Genomic DNA, 15,271 nt, shown 5'->3' with positions numbered 1-15,271 from the left:
CTCCAGAATATAGGGTAATGAAGAAAACATCCTGGTCCAACAGAGATTGCATATATACACATAGGAACCAAGTAAATGTCACTTATGAATATCAAAGCAAAAATCCTAAATCCAATGTTATTAGCAAATAAAATCTAAGTGTACACAAAATAATATAACATCATGACCAAGTGAGGTCTTTTCCAAGAATTTAAGAATTTTCAATATTAGGAAATCTACTAATAAATTTTTATAGCAAATTAACAGATTTCAGAAAAACATTTTATTCTCTTTGCGTAAATGACTGAAAAGCCATTTGTCAAAATTCAATAACCATTTTGGATTAAAATACTCACTAAAATAGAACTGATGAGAATTTACTATATATGATATATCTAACTTAGCCCAAAAGCCACTATCATGTTTAGTAGGACAACACTAGAAGCATTACCAACAAAATCAAAAATAAGAAAAACTCCCAGTCATCAGTATTACTTAACACTGTACTGGAAATATAAGCCAAAAAATTAAATTAAAAAAGAAATTATAAATATTTTGAAAAGGAAGAGGTAAAACTGTTACTAACTGCAGTTGACATAAAAGTATAATTGCATGCATAGAATATCCAAGAGAGTCAACTGGCTTCTGGCATATACAGTTGACTGGAATCAAACATACTTGGGGGAAAAAAACGTTTTGAGAGAGTCATATTTGCAAAGAGACTGTGACTACATGAGAAATGTAAAAGACCATTAAGCTTCCAACTCTCTTTTGGGAGAAAGAAGGCTAAGAAAGCTGCTCAGCCACTGATAAGTGAATACTTTCCAACACCTTCTTAATGTAACAAAGGAAGATAATGAAAATGAAAGATCCTTCCAGAAGGTAAAGCCAAAAATTCAAAATCCATAGAGCACAAAAACTGGGGAATTATACCCAAAGAGCAGAACCAGGACTTAATTCAACTTAATTCAAGGTACTTTTCTTTTACCTTCAAGGTAGTAGTCTGGCAAATAGTTAGCCAGATGCACCTTAGAATTGCTAAGAACCTCTGACTGCTATATGATGCCTATTCTTCTCTTTATCAAATGACGCTGATTTGTGCCAAGGAAGACAGAATAAAAACCATTATTTTGTTTTTTTATATCTGTTTTTGCATACATATTCATAAAGACGCATATGGAACTGGCTGGAAACTGGAAAGACTGGGGATAAGGTAGAAAGGAGACAAACTTTTCTCTGTACATCTTTTAATATTTATAATTTTGGGGACTGTGGGAAGGCATTCCATATTCATAAAATAAAATGAAAAATAATTTATGTCTTAGGACTTAAGTGAATTACTGAAAAGAGGATTGAGAGATGTAATGTGACGATTCCTATGCTTCTGGTTTGACCAATTTAGTGCAATATACTAAAGGAGAAAATATATTATAATTGTATCTGTGGGAAAGAAAACTAATTTTTAGATATGTTGAATACCAATCATATCCGAAGCTATTCACTGGTCTTAGAGTGACCAATGATTCAGGTTTGCCTGACACTATTTAGGTTTGAGCATTAAAATTCCCACATCCTGGGAAACCCCTCCTCAGGGTGCAAAATATCCTGATTTTCAGCAATGGGTACAGAAGGTTAGGGGAAAAGTACAAAATCCATATGGCAGCCAAAACAATTGAACCTGAAAGTAATACTCTACTTAGCTTCAACAGATGATTCACTTTCAGGAGTTACTGTCACTGTTTTTTTTCCTCCAACCACTGACATTGTCAACTCTGATTTGTAGTTCATAATAATGAAATATCCATTGTTGCATGACTCTAAATGATGTTACTTATGTTTGCAACTAAATGTATTGTAATTGTGAGCATTAAGAGTCAACTTTCACTTTGCCTGTGGATTAACTATGTACTGTGTATGAAGGTGATGCTAGTTTAATTTTAACACTGTGAATATTGTGACCACATTTCCCAAGAGTTCAGATAATGAGCTGAGAATTATTATAATGCCAATGTCAGCATAATCCAGACAACTGTATTATTTTAATAATGGATACAAAGACACATACAACTGGATTAGACAGAGCATTCTATACGAAACACAGAAAGGAATTTGGGATTGGGCTTGGTGGAAAAGCGGATGTGAAGGCACACAGGAAGTTTAAATTTTGCAAATCCTAGATTAAACAAGCAAGTACTTCTAAATCAGTCAAATGTTTTTTTCATCTCCCCCCCAAAACACCAATGCTCAGTCAAAAATAGCCACTGTATTAGACTGTGGGCACACCACAAGAATAAACACACATCCTACCATCCACTTGATTATTCTATCAAGATGAATAAAGATACATTTCCTGAATCAGAGGTGGCAACCTTGTAGGCAAGCAAAAGGAGAAATTTTGATAATAGATGTGTTGACCTGTTGTAGCGTAGACCTTTAGTCAGACCTTATTAACAATCATGCTTTTTATGGTCTATCAAGGGATACACTGAATCACATCAACAATGAAAAAAATTGTTTCCTCTTGTTCTTAGGTGCTTTGATTTGGAAAATGGAGTTTTAAATTATCTTCCTGATTTTTATAAGGATATTGTAAAACTAAAGAGAAGATAAAGAATGCTTTCTGATAGCTGGTCCAAATAAAAACTAGACTTTGTCCATTGTATTAGTTTTCTATTGCTGCCATAACAAATTACTACAAAATTAATGGCATAAAACAACACAAATTTATTATCTTACAGTTCTGGAGGACAGGATTCTGAAATGGCTCTCACTGGGTTAAAATCAAGGCATCAGGGCTAAAAATCAAAGTACTACCATGGTTTTACTTTTCTAGAAGCTTTAGGGTAGAATTGTTTTCTTGATTTTCCCTGCTTCTAGAGTCCACCTCCATTCCTTGCCTGGTGAGCCCCTCATATATTCAAAGCAACCAATGGCTGGTTGAATTCCATACATCACAGCACTCTGACACTGACTCTTCTGCCTCCCTCTTCTACATTTAAAGGCCCTGTTATTACACTGGGCCTGCCTGGATATTCAAGGATATTCTTCCTATCTTAAAGATAGTTGACTCACAAACTTAATTCTATCTGCTACCTTAATCTCATTTTGTCTTGTAATATAACATATTTATAAATTCTAGGGATTAGGACACGCACATTTTATGAGCCTCCCACACTCTATCTGCATTATTTGGCAGACAGTGTGAATGTAAATTTTAACAAATCCCAATCAGTCTATAAACTTCTGACCAAAGAAAATGCAAAGATATTACCTGCTAAGTATCTTGCATACCTTATACAAGGTATGTTTTACTTTTTAGTAATGTCACTGCTAAAAAGGGGTGTCTTTTATCTATCTGTGAAATTGAGGTTTTCATAATGAAAGCTTTTTTGATGATTTTTCAGTTTCCTCAAAGTGCAGAAGTAGTTAATGAGATTTTGGACTTTATAGAAATGGAGAAATGTATGCTCCTTAGATATGTGACTATAAACAGCTATCACTGTTATTGGCCACACAAAGTGTTAAAATATTATCCTGCCATAAGTTCACTTCCAAATTATGGGACAAAAATAATGATCTTCTCTAATTTGGAAATATATTGAGGATGAGAATGAAGAAAGGGAAAAATAAATAATAAAACGAAACAGACACTTATGGGTTGTTTCCCTAAATCAGCTTGATGAATTCTGTGTGGCCAAAAGGAATCTAGAGAAAAATGAATTGACTGCACCTGAGCTGCTTAATATTCAGGTTGAGACAAAACCCCACAGACTACTTCAAAACTCCAAAAAAAATTAACAGAAAAGGGAAGCCAGGTTTAATAGGACTTTCTCATTTTTTAGTAAAGCTATAATTTATTTGGAATCCAATTTTATAAATTCAAATTATCTCTCTGCTTTAAAACCATTATCTCTGAGAAAGAGAGGTTTAACTTACGGTGCCATACAAAATGCTCTAAAGTTTTTTAAAATGATGGCTATTTTCGACAGAGTTAGACTATATGGTAAATTTATAGAAGCAAAAGACCTGGTTGACAAACAGCTTGTCTACCAAAACAAGCCTGTAGATACAAAGTGGATCCATAGATCTGGAATCTATTTCTAGTAGGTTTAAACACTTGCTGCTGCAAGGAAGTAAAATCTTAAGTAACTAAATGATTTTGTTGAGAGGATATTTAGCGTGGTGTTTTCACGTTGGGCTGATGCCAGGAATTAGTATAAAGAGGGCATGATAAGAGAGAGCTTCAAATCAAAATCAGTTTTACCTGTGACTATATTCAGTGTTACTAATATTACTTACCAGAAGGATTACCTAAAGCCTGCAGGCAGTTCAGAGAGGCAGTATCAGAAAAGGACAAAGAAAGAGTAAAAATCTCCTATTCTATCATGAGACAGAAAGGAACATGCCATTGTTATTTTGTATTAAATATAGGTAATAAGTGTTTACTTAGTCTCTTTGCTTGGAAATTCTCCATTTATTTATCTTAAAGATTCACAGTAATAAAGCTTACAAAATTTAAATATCTGGTAAAAGTTCAAAAAGTACTTAAATTGCTGTATCAGAGGACAGAATGAAACATTATATGTGTTGTTTTTATACATACTAGTTTAATCTTTTTAATTGCTGCTAATCGTCATTTTTAACTACTGCCATTTTGTTTATTAGTAATTATGTAACAGAAATGTAAATAATAATATATAATTTCAAACAAATACCTATTTTTCATATGTTAATGTTAAAGTAAAAACATGCATGCATATAATTATGTTATGTTATATTGGGTTCTTTTGGACTGGCATGGTATGGCAAGAGGGCTCTCTAAAAAACTGATCACCCTAATATTTGGATCTGAAGCCAAAGAGATTGATCTGGGCTGGAAATAAGCATTTGGGAATTAAAAAATATCGCTCCCATCTTTATGCTACTTTTTACATGCTCACACTACAATATCACACTATATTGTAATTATTTGCATCCCCACTAAACGGCGAACATTGTGAGAGAAAGTAGGATAGCATAATTACCTTTGTTCCTCTAGTGCCCAATATCACTGTAAATATTTGTATGAAATTGTCTTTGAAAAGTTTTAAAGAGTATTTTTTAAAACACTAATATGTTACCTATGGTGGAAATATTTTATATATAAAAGAGTAAAGGAAATAAGATAATGAGTTTTGAGGCAGTACTAACTTTTTGTTTCAAAGGTGAACACTCAGCTTGAAAAAAAATCAATTTTAGAAATAGTTCTCTCAGAAAGACAAATATAAAAAGATGTTTCAAGGACAAGAAAGCACTTCATATATACACAAGTATGAAATTCATACTATGTAAGTTAGCAGGAGACCATATGTCAAATTTGCAAGGAAATGCTACAGATGTATTTCAGTTATATAAGGAAATTAAGCCACTGTGAAAAGATAATTTTCAGTATCAAGTACTAAATGAATTGCTGCCAAACTGATTAAAATGGTTAAGAGTTGGGGATATATGTGTGAATGCAGCTGGTTCACTTTGGTGTACCTCAGGGGCTGGTACAGGAGTGTGGACCAATTGTGTTCCAATAAAAAGCTAAAAAAAAAAAAGTTGATATCTTTGAAATTTATATGAAAAAGTATATGTAAAAAGCTTAAAAAACTTATGAAATCAGGCAAGAGATATGTAACAATTGACTTATCTGTGTAAAGCTAAAGTTAACAAGTTGGGATTCTTCCTCTTTAAAATATCACTTAGCTGTTAATGGCTGACCTTTTATTCCCTATATGAATGCTGTTCTTTCATTTCTTTAGAATAGAAAGGAAATTATTTCAAAATTGTCTTCTGAGAGAAATACGACATTCTTAAAGAAAATATTTAAATATTTAATATAACTTTAGCTTTCAAGGACAGATTTTAATAATACAAAGATTAACATTTCTACCTTAAGTGATAAAATGAAATTTAAATATTTATTATAGTTAAATTATTTTATGCATTTTATATTAGTTAAGTGCATGATATAGCTCAAAACAAAAAATATTTCAATGTTTTTATTAAAATGTACTTTAAAGGAAATGGACTCTAAGTCTCCTAACAGCAATTTCATGCTGAGTAGATTAACTAAAGCAAAACAAAACAAAACAAAACACTGTTTAGATTAAATTACATTGGGGCATGGGAGTACTTATGGACAGAATATAAAAAGTTCCTCAAGACTGTTGCCATCAGTGCTCTTCCCTATGTATCCTTTGCATGGGACTTAGAAGATCAGCAAGGGTCTATTTTAATCCACTGGGTTAGAAATGCACAGCCTCTGAGTATTGCAAGGCTATTTATGATACTAGGTTTTATTTTTTCACTGAAATGCTACTGTGAGATCATTTAACTGCCTTAATTTTTTTTTATTAGCCTTGTACCCTAAGGAAAGGCTGCCTCTTAAGGAAAATAAAATAGAGAGTCAATTCAGGGACAAATAACATTTATTAAACAGTTTAGCGAGAACCAGAAAAATAAAAATTGTGATAATTGCATCTGCTTTGGTTTAAAGAGACCCAGGAAGGGGTGATAAACCTCAGGCAGCATAAAATTCTTTTAACAGACTCCAGCATCCAGCCACTCACTAATACGTGATTTCTAATTACTTTTGTAGTTTGTCACTGTTCAACACAATCAAATCTAATTGACCAGAAAATTTTGGTTAGATTGTACTCAACTATGGCTAAATTTTTACTGTTATTATTCTAGTTTCTTTGTGAACATCTCAACTTTACTGCATCATTAAACCTTAAATTAGATTTTGATAATAAGAACATTTCATAAAATTTTTCAAACAACTGCAATATTCACACAGGAGCTATGATATTCTCAAATCCACTGTCATGTTTTTAAAAAACATTTAATTCACATCCATTCTTTCTGGCTTATTGAAAACAATGGCACTTTGATTTTAATTAAACAGTTCATTTGAAAGCCATGACTAATGTCAAACGCTAAAGGTGAACTCATGTTAAGTGCATCTTTCGTAGTATGAAGGGAATTCAAGTCTTAGTTTCAGAATCACTGATGAGGTGTACCTACAAGAAAGGTGGCAATTAACTACCTCAGTTTAGAAGCTTGCATTACTTTGTTCCCATGTTGAGAATCAGTGATTTAAGCAATAGATTAGACATTCCTGTCATCAATTCTCTAAAATCTAGAAAAATAATATAGAAATGATTGTTTTCTAAATGTCTAGTTTGCCCATATACTCTGTGTGTTGCTAAAGCACTGAAGACAAATATATGTGAATTTATTCCTTGAAGAGTATAAAGAAAATGCTTGCTCACACTGGTAATTTTTTTTTTAACAAAATGCCTCTATAAAACAAGACAATAAGATAACATCATTAGTAGCCTCCCTATATAGTTTACCTTCTATTATATCTGCTGATATTTTCACTCATATGCTTATATTTTATTTTCTACAATATGTGGAGCCTTCAGAGGACATCATGCATGTTTGATAAAAGAGCTGATACTTTTTGCTAATGTCAGATGTAGTGGGTCAGTCAAGGAACAGATTTAACCAGTTCTGATCAGTTTGAGCATTAACGTCCAGGTACCTCAGTTTTGACTTGGTTATCAAAGAAATGGACAGAAAATACATTACATGACAACATGGCTGGACTATAACACCTAATGTAAAAGTATAACCGAGCAGGACCCTGTGAGGCCTTCTGTGGCCAGACCCCTCCCCCATATCCTCCGTTACATCTCCTCTCTGAAGTACCCACATGATAGTATCCCATGCATATCTCCTGAGTTTTTCAGATAACCACCACCAAATAGAAGAAATTAACTATTTGATGATCAAGAGCACGTAGGCCCTAGACCTTCTGTCACCTAAGGGTTAATCACTATCAACCAATCAGAGAATCGTGCAAGAGCTGATCACACACCCTGCGACCTGCTCCCACCCCCACCTGGCCTTTAAAAATGCTTTGCTGAAACCCTTCCAGGAGTTTGGGGTTTTATTGAGCACGAACCACCCATTCTCACTGCATGGCCCTGCAATAAACCTTTCTCTGCTTCAAATTCCAGAGTTTCAGTTTGTTTGGCCTCACAGTGCATCAGGCACATGAACTTGCATTCGGTATTAAAAGCCTCTTAAAACATTATTTCAAAATTATATAGCTGATGGCAGTAACAGTTTCTACTAACACGTGAAAAAATTATCTGAAAGATCTCGCATACCTCACACAATACACCCATTCCCAAATTGATTACACATGAAGTAACTTGCATACTTCTACAAATGCACATGATCATGAAATTAAAAACTATACAAAGGAAAAAAAAGAAAAAAAAAAACTATGCAAGGAACAAAGAAGCTATTGAGAGGGCCCAACTAAGGCATAAAAATTCCAGTTCCTTCTAATTCTTCCCTTATCACTGGGATAGCACACATGGCTCCCTACAGGGATGAATTCACCTTTTTTGTAGACATAAATTCTGATTTGAATTGTGCCAAAGAAAACAGATAAGACTTCCAGAGTATATTGACTTGGCCTACTTCCCATCTTCTACTAGGCTTGTAGCCTAATTACCATTAGCATCTAATAAAATATACTTATTTTCTTAACTAAATTATGTGTTTAAAAGGCAGTAAAATGTGATAAAAAGAAATATATGTCATGGCTGTAAAAAGGGAAAGAAAAATTTAAAAAGCAAAACTGATGGAGCTAGAAAATTATGTTAGAAAACATACTTACTTAAACTACAACTATCATTTTCCATGTAAAATAACATTTGTTTTAAAATATTATTTAAAAATATTAAACATAAGAAATGAGAACTTTAAAGTGTTTCTTAAAAGATCATAAAACTAGTCCCAAATAGGTGGTATGACTCTCCCTTAGTAAAAATACCCATTAAGAGAGAAGCTGCTAACTGGTAATTTACAGAATAGATTTTACTCTTGAATAATAATGCTGGATTAAAATTTCTCATTCCAGGTCAATTAAAGAAAAAAAACCCAGAATAAAATATTAAACTGATGAATTATTTAAGTACTTTATGGTCAAAAAATCACCTTTCCCTCCAATTCTAATGTACTTCAAAGGGAAATCAAACCAAAAACTATTTAATTTAATTTTATTTATTTTAATTACTTAAAAAGGAACACACGCAGACCTCAACAGATGCTAGGCAATATTGTGTTTTGCATAGTAACAAAACTTTACAAACATATATTAAGTTGGAAATGACCTTAGAATTTACTCAATCCAATAGCCAAGTTCAATCCTCCTCCTGCTTCCCCCTTCCTCACTCCACACAATTTACTTCTTTGTCCAGCTTTAAAATACTTGAACCTGAATGGCTTTAGAAGGGGCACGGCCTCTTTCCCCACAGGCTCACCACTCCCTACTGTCTCACACCCAGCCAGTTCATAAAATTCATGTACTATATGTCTGACCTTCAAAGCTCAAGAATTTGCCACCCTTTCCTTGTTTAATCTAATCCCTTCATTTCAGAACCGAGGGAATACTCAGATTGTTAAGTGATTCATCCAGGTCCCTAAAGTATGTTGGCAGTCACTCTGGGTCTGCTCAGATTCCCTAGCTCTTGGTTCTGTGCTGTCTTTTGGGCCTTTGCATAATCCATGCCACATAATGTTTTATATATAGTAAGCCTGAACCAGCATTGGAACATTGATTGCAGCTAATACTCTACGGAAAAAAAGTATTTCAATCATATACTGGCATCATCTGCTCAAAATAGGAGTGTTCCAGGAAGAACTATGAACTGTCTTTAAAACGTGTCTTCAAACTTTAATGCATAAATAGAAGTTCACAGTCTACGTGTGGTCATATACAGACAGATGTTCCTAAAGGTCACTAGACCTGTATAAACTTGGAATACAAATGAAAAGCAAAGCCATGCTGTATCATGGCACAAACTACATTATTGTTATCATTTTAAAATAAAATAGTGGGTCAACTTAAACTTAAAAAAAGAGAGAGACTAATTTGATTACTTAGAATAAAATTACGATTGTATTAAAAGCAATTGATAACACAAAGGCAAGGAAGTTGTACCAATTTCAACAGCCACACAGAAATTAAATTTAGATAATGCTTTCCAAAAAATGGGCTCAATTCCATGAAATAAAAATGATTAGAAATTGGAGTACATAAGATTTTGCCACAGAATAATGCTCACATTCTTCTCTTTTTTCAAAATTAGCAGTTATTGGCACATTATAGAGTTATGCCAAGTCACTTTATTAAAAGTTGATTCAAGAGTAAAAGTCTTACATTCTAATTAAAGTAATTGGATCTTACTTCAATCGAATGATGCTAGTGCAACCAGAGGGTCTTTGCAGGTTACAGGACTCTGACAAGCTGAACCCAGGGCTCTTCATCCAGGTGCCTAACAGTCAAAGCTCATTTCCTGTTCATAAATCAAAAAACAGAGGTGATCAATTTAAATTGGGAGAGTTGTATTAGATAATTCATCAGCTGGCTCCTGAATTTTATTCTTTAGTTAAAGCTTTTTAGAAGTTACATTATCAGTTCTTTTTAACGTAAGCAGCCTGAAATTCTTCATTCTTTTTTGGAAGTCAAGAATGTATAAATAGACATTTTTTTAAAGCATAGTATTTTATTTCAAGGACAAATATATACACAAACACACAAATACTTTCCTCTCCTTCTCTCATTTTCAACGTGTTTACACCTTAATTTAGCTAGATTAAGTGGGACACTTACCTTGTGCCATGTGCTACTAAACACAATAAAAGATAAAGCAGAAGACACATAACTGGACACAGTGACTTATTATGTCTGTTGGAAGAAAGGATTAACCAAAGGAATAAATGTGTAGTAGAAAGACTACATCTAGGACTGAAAGCCTGATTCTTCTGTTGGATACCTGTGTGACCTGGGTAATTTCTGTTATTCTTTAAATCTCAATTTAAATTTAGGATGAAAAAAACTTGAAGAACTATTGTGAGAATTGGAGACATTGTGTATAATAATATGCTTAGCACATTTCCTAACATGTACTAGGTGCTCAATAATTGATTGATATCATGTAGTATTTTAGGACATTGGCAGTCTTTCCCTATTGTTTTATATCTTCTAATGCCAAAAGTAGTTATTCTACATTTTATATTTATGGACTGTGATATTAAGTAATAATGCCATAATTATAGAACCACTTATTTTTTTACTTTCCCTCTTTAATTTTATATTTTTATTTAACATTGAGATATCTGAAAGTTACACTGTGTTTTTATCTTCCTTTTAAAATTAATCACCCTAAATAAGCTATTATTTTCTTCAATCAAGGTCAGCTTGCAGCATTGCATAAGCTTGTGACTAGGAAAAAAAAATCTTGCCCCTTCATTAAGTTTGTTTATTTTCTCTTTGCTTTCCTAATTATTTCTCCCTCTTTTGAAAATTTCAAATCTCCCTTAAGCTTTATGTAATAGGAAATAATGTGTCATACAGTACTCTGCTACTAAAATACAGAGTAAAATAACATTTCTGCATTTTTATCTCAAATTCCTTCTGCTTTCAGGGAAAAATTACTTAATGTAGATCCCATAGATTCATCCAATTTGGAAGCCCCATCCAACTCCCCTTTCTTTTCTCATAAATTTCAGAGCTTTGATAATATAACTCATTTAATACAAAAATGATAAGCTTTCTGGACCCACCTACTATCAAATAAAGTCCTTGGTGCAAGATTAGTGACATACATCATCAGTACAGACATATACACATGCATACACATGCATACTCACGCATACAAGTCAGGATATTTTAGAATATGTCATTTCTGGGGAATAAAAGTGTTGTCAGCTGCAGAGGACTGAAGGTCACTACTCAATTCTCAACTTTTATTTAAAGGGACCTCAAGATTCTATTCATGGGCAAGCGTGTGCAAGAAATCACTCATTATCTTAGTACCAGTGTAGGATTCTGCTATCCCTCAACACTGAAAATGAAGAAGCCATAATAAAAATGGCATAGGCATGCTCACAAAAAGACTTAAGTCAAGCTACAAATCACAGGAAATCCAAGTCACATGGGACTTTCCTTATAACCCTCTCTCAGCATCTAACTAGAAAAAATGGCATACTGCCATCTGCACCCCTGCATTTGATTAAAAATTAAACTGTATAGAATGGGTTAGCTGAAAAGTCATGTTATCTTGTCTAAAATAATGTCTTCAATCAATCCCCCTCGCTTTTTCTAACCCCAAATTCAACATTATGTTTACTATGAAATGAACTCTAGTTTCATCTATTGAAATGCATTATTCAAGATGTGATTTTCTCACATTTTTAGGGAAACTTGCCTGAATTAGTTCCTTGTGGACCTTTGAAATATTACTTAAAGTCAGAATACTGGAAAGAGAAAGAAGCTTGGAGATTACATCACTCAAATACTTACACAAACACCTACCATCAGCTCCCACTAAACATTTCATTTGATAATAGACTCCATCCAGACCCTATATCCAATGTTTTGCGAATAAAATCTCAGAAAGAAAAAGCCCCACTTATGGACAATTTTTCTCTACACAGAGTTTTTTAAATGGTATACATTTGTATCAGAAATGGAAACTGTCTTTAGTTCTGATATTAATACACTAATTTTGAGTATTCTTAATCACATTATATAAAAACAAATCAAAAACAAACAAAAGAGCAACCCAACACACACTATTTTCCAATTTAGCAAAGTTTCTGTGGGATTAATATAATATCATTAACAAACATTCTTCTATATGGCTATCAATTTACTAGTTTATGGAGGATGGCTTTTCCTAAAATGGTTTTCTTCAAGCCACTCTATTGATCAAGAACTAACAAAAATTCCCTGTTGTCAATCACATAAATTTCATTTTCTGTTTAACGTCCATTGAAAGTCTACCATAAGCCAAGCATATAATCTTCAAATCTTATATATGAATCTGGAATTTTTTAATATCTTGATCCACATCTGAGATTCTCAAAGGCAAGGACTATGCCTTGGTTAGCTGTGTGCCCAGGAACTATCCCTGTGCCAATATACAGAGTGTGCACAACTGCTAGTTAAATGGCACCTGTGACTCTCAGCATTCCTAATCCTTTCCACATCACAGATCTCCTCACGGTCCATTGGAAGAACACACTGAGTATTCACTCCGTGTCTTTTCTGGTGCTGGCCTTCCTTTCTAAGACATTTCTTTTGCTCTCTTTTGCCTAGTTTCTACTCATTCTCCAAGATTCACCTATATCATGAAATCTATTCCAGCCTAGGCATTTAATTTCTAAGTTTTTTCAAGACTATATCACATTGAACTCTAATCTTTTTAAGAAGAGTAGGAAAATCAGATTTACACCTCTTATATATCCCCCACAGCTCCTAGCTCTAAGTCTGGCATATAGTTGCTGACTAGTACAGAGGATACAGATGATTTGTGAGCTGGGAAGGATACAAGTCCCGTGTTGATGAATTAGATCAGGGATCGGCAAACTATAGGCCAGAGGCCAAATTCAGCCTGCTGTCTCTTCTTATAAATAAAATTTTATTGAGAGACAGCCACGTCCATTCATCTATGTATTGTCTATGGTTGCTTTCCTGCTATAACAGCAGAACTGAGTAGTTGCAACAGAGACTGTCTGGCCCACAAGACTAAAATATTTATTACCTGGTCCATCACAGAATAAGTGTGCCAACCAGTATATTAGCTCAGTGGTTCTCCAGTGTGGGCCCAAGATCTGGGCCATTCACTGCCTTAAGCACTATGGTTAGAGAACAGTCTATAAGCCAATTCTTCAAGGGTGGTCCCTGAACTGGCAGCACTGGCATCATCTGGGAACTTGTGAGACTTGCAAAATCTCAGACCCCATCCCAGACTACAGATCAGAAACTCTGGAGATGGGGGCCAGTAATCTGTGTTTTTACCAGCCCTTCAAGTGATTTAAATGCATGCGAAAATTTGAGAAATCCTGGATTCGATAAAGAGAGGAGCGTTTATTAACACCTGTCCAGGGTGACGTGGCCTGGCTGTGGCACATCCTGTCTCTTCAACTGCTACCAGTGTATACTGAGACTTTAAGTGATTAAAAGCTATCAATTATTCATCTGCCCTGGATGTAACACCTTGGGTTTATTCTGAAAGAACACTAAGGAACAGGATTACCTTGATGTGGGAATTGCTACAGCACTTTCAGCAAATGCTAATACAGCCACCAGCTGTATATCCAAAGGAAAGACAATATACCAAGTGCAAAGTGTAAAATCTATCCAAAAATAGATTGAAATATCAAAGCAATATAGCAGATAAGCTCCAGTTTTTATAGGACTGCCTGTCAAGACAAACCTCTGCACAATGATTCTCAGCAGGGATAAGGGAGAAGCAGACTACAGCTCAGTTTGAAGCTCTGCTAATCAAGGATTTGTTTCAACATGCATATCCCCAGTGCTAAGTCTCAAATGTGGCCAGATAGCACTTTCCATGGCAGTGTGTGGGTAGAAATAAGGAATAATCACCACCAAGCCTTGTGGAAAGTAGTAACTAGTTAGCATTCCCTCTGGAAAAAAATATGTAATTGCGTTATATAATATAATGCAATTTTCACGAACTAGTATTTGTTTAACTTTACAATAAATCCCCCTTCTTCATTGTTTCTCTCTAAAATACAGATTAGCACCAGCAGCTGTGGCTATGATATGACAGGGTTATAATCTATTTAAAAAAATGGCAAAATATTGATAAGAGATAAGCATGATAAAGTTATTTTTTTCTGGAAAGACCCTTGCCTCAATGTATTATATTTAATGCTGAAAGCTCAGCAGCTCTATCAGGAAACAACAGTAAAATTATTTAACCTATTGAAGAGTCTCTACATAAAGGTTAAAAGAAACATATGTCAATCAATAAAAATAAACTATTGACTGACGGCCCCTAGAAAGTTCACATTATTTCCTACTCATAAAAAATCATTATATTTCCACACCACAGTATAACCATTATTTCTCTTTTGAAAAATGACACATAGATTCTATATGCCTGAAATTTATGTAAATATTTTATTCAATGCTTTGGACATGTATTTATGGAAGATAAGAAAAGCATACCAATCTTCTGTGTAACAGAAAATTGGGAAATACAGGCCTGGTTGTCACACCTATGAATTTAGTAAATGATTGATGACAGTTCAGATGATCTGTTAGAATTCTTATTCAAAGACTTAAAATTCACAAATTTAAATCAAAGATTAACAAATATACGATTTGGTACTCTTATGTATATCACAGCCCAAATTCAAAGAGGAAGAA

General features: G+C 33.9%; 1 protein-coding gene across 3 annotated transcripts in view; it reads right to left on the bottom strand.

Annotated features, from left to right (window-relative positions):
• NAALADL2 (N-acetylated alpha-linked acidic dipeptidase like 2) overlaps positions 1-15,271 on the bottom strand; it is a 1,304,194-nt gene that overhangs the window by 1,015,225 nt on the left and 273,698 nt on the right. For all 3 annotated transcript variants that reach the window (XM_057737701.1, XM_057737703.1, XM_057737702.1), the window contains exon 4: positions 10,277-10,385. The gene's annotated coding sequence lies outside the window, so the exon portion shown is untranslated. The remainder of the gene's footprint in view (positions 1-10,276; positions 10,386-15,271) is intronic.

This window comes from Hippopotamus amphibius, chromosome 6 (genome assembly GCF_030028045.1).
Source record: "Hippopotamus amphibius kiboko isolate mHipAmp2 chromosome 6, mHipAmp2.hap2, whole genome shotgun sequence".
Lineage (NCBI taxonomy): Eukaryota > Metazoa > Chordata > Mammalia > Artiodactyla > Hippopotamidae > Hippopotamus > Hippopotamus amphibius.
The sequence above is the reverse complement of the archived record's forward strand: the minus strand, read 5'-3'. Positions and strand labels throughout refer to the sequence as shown.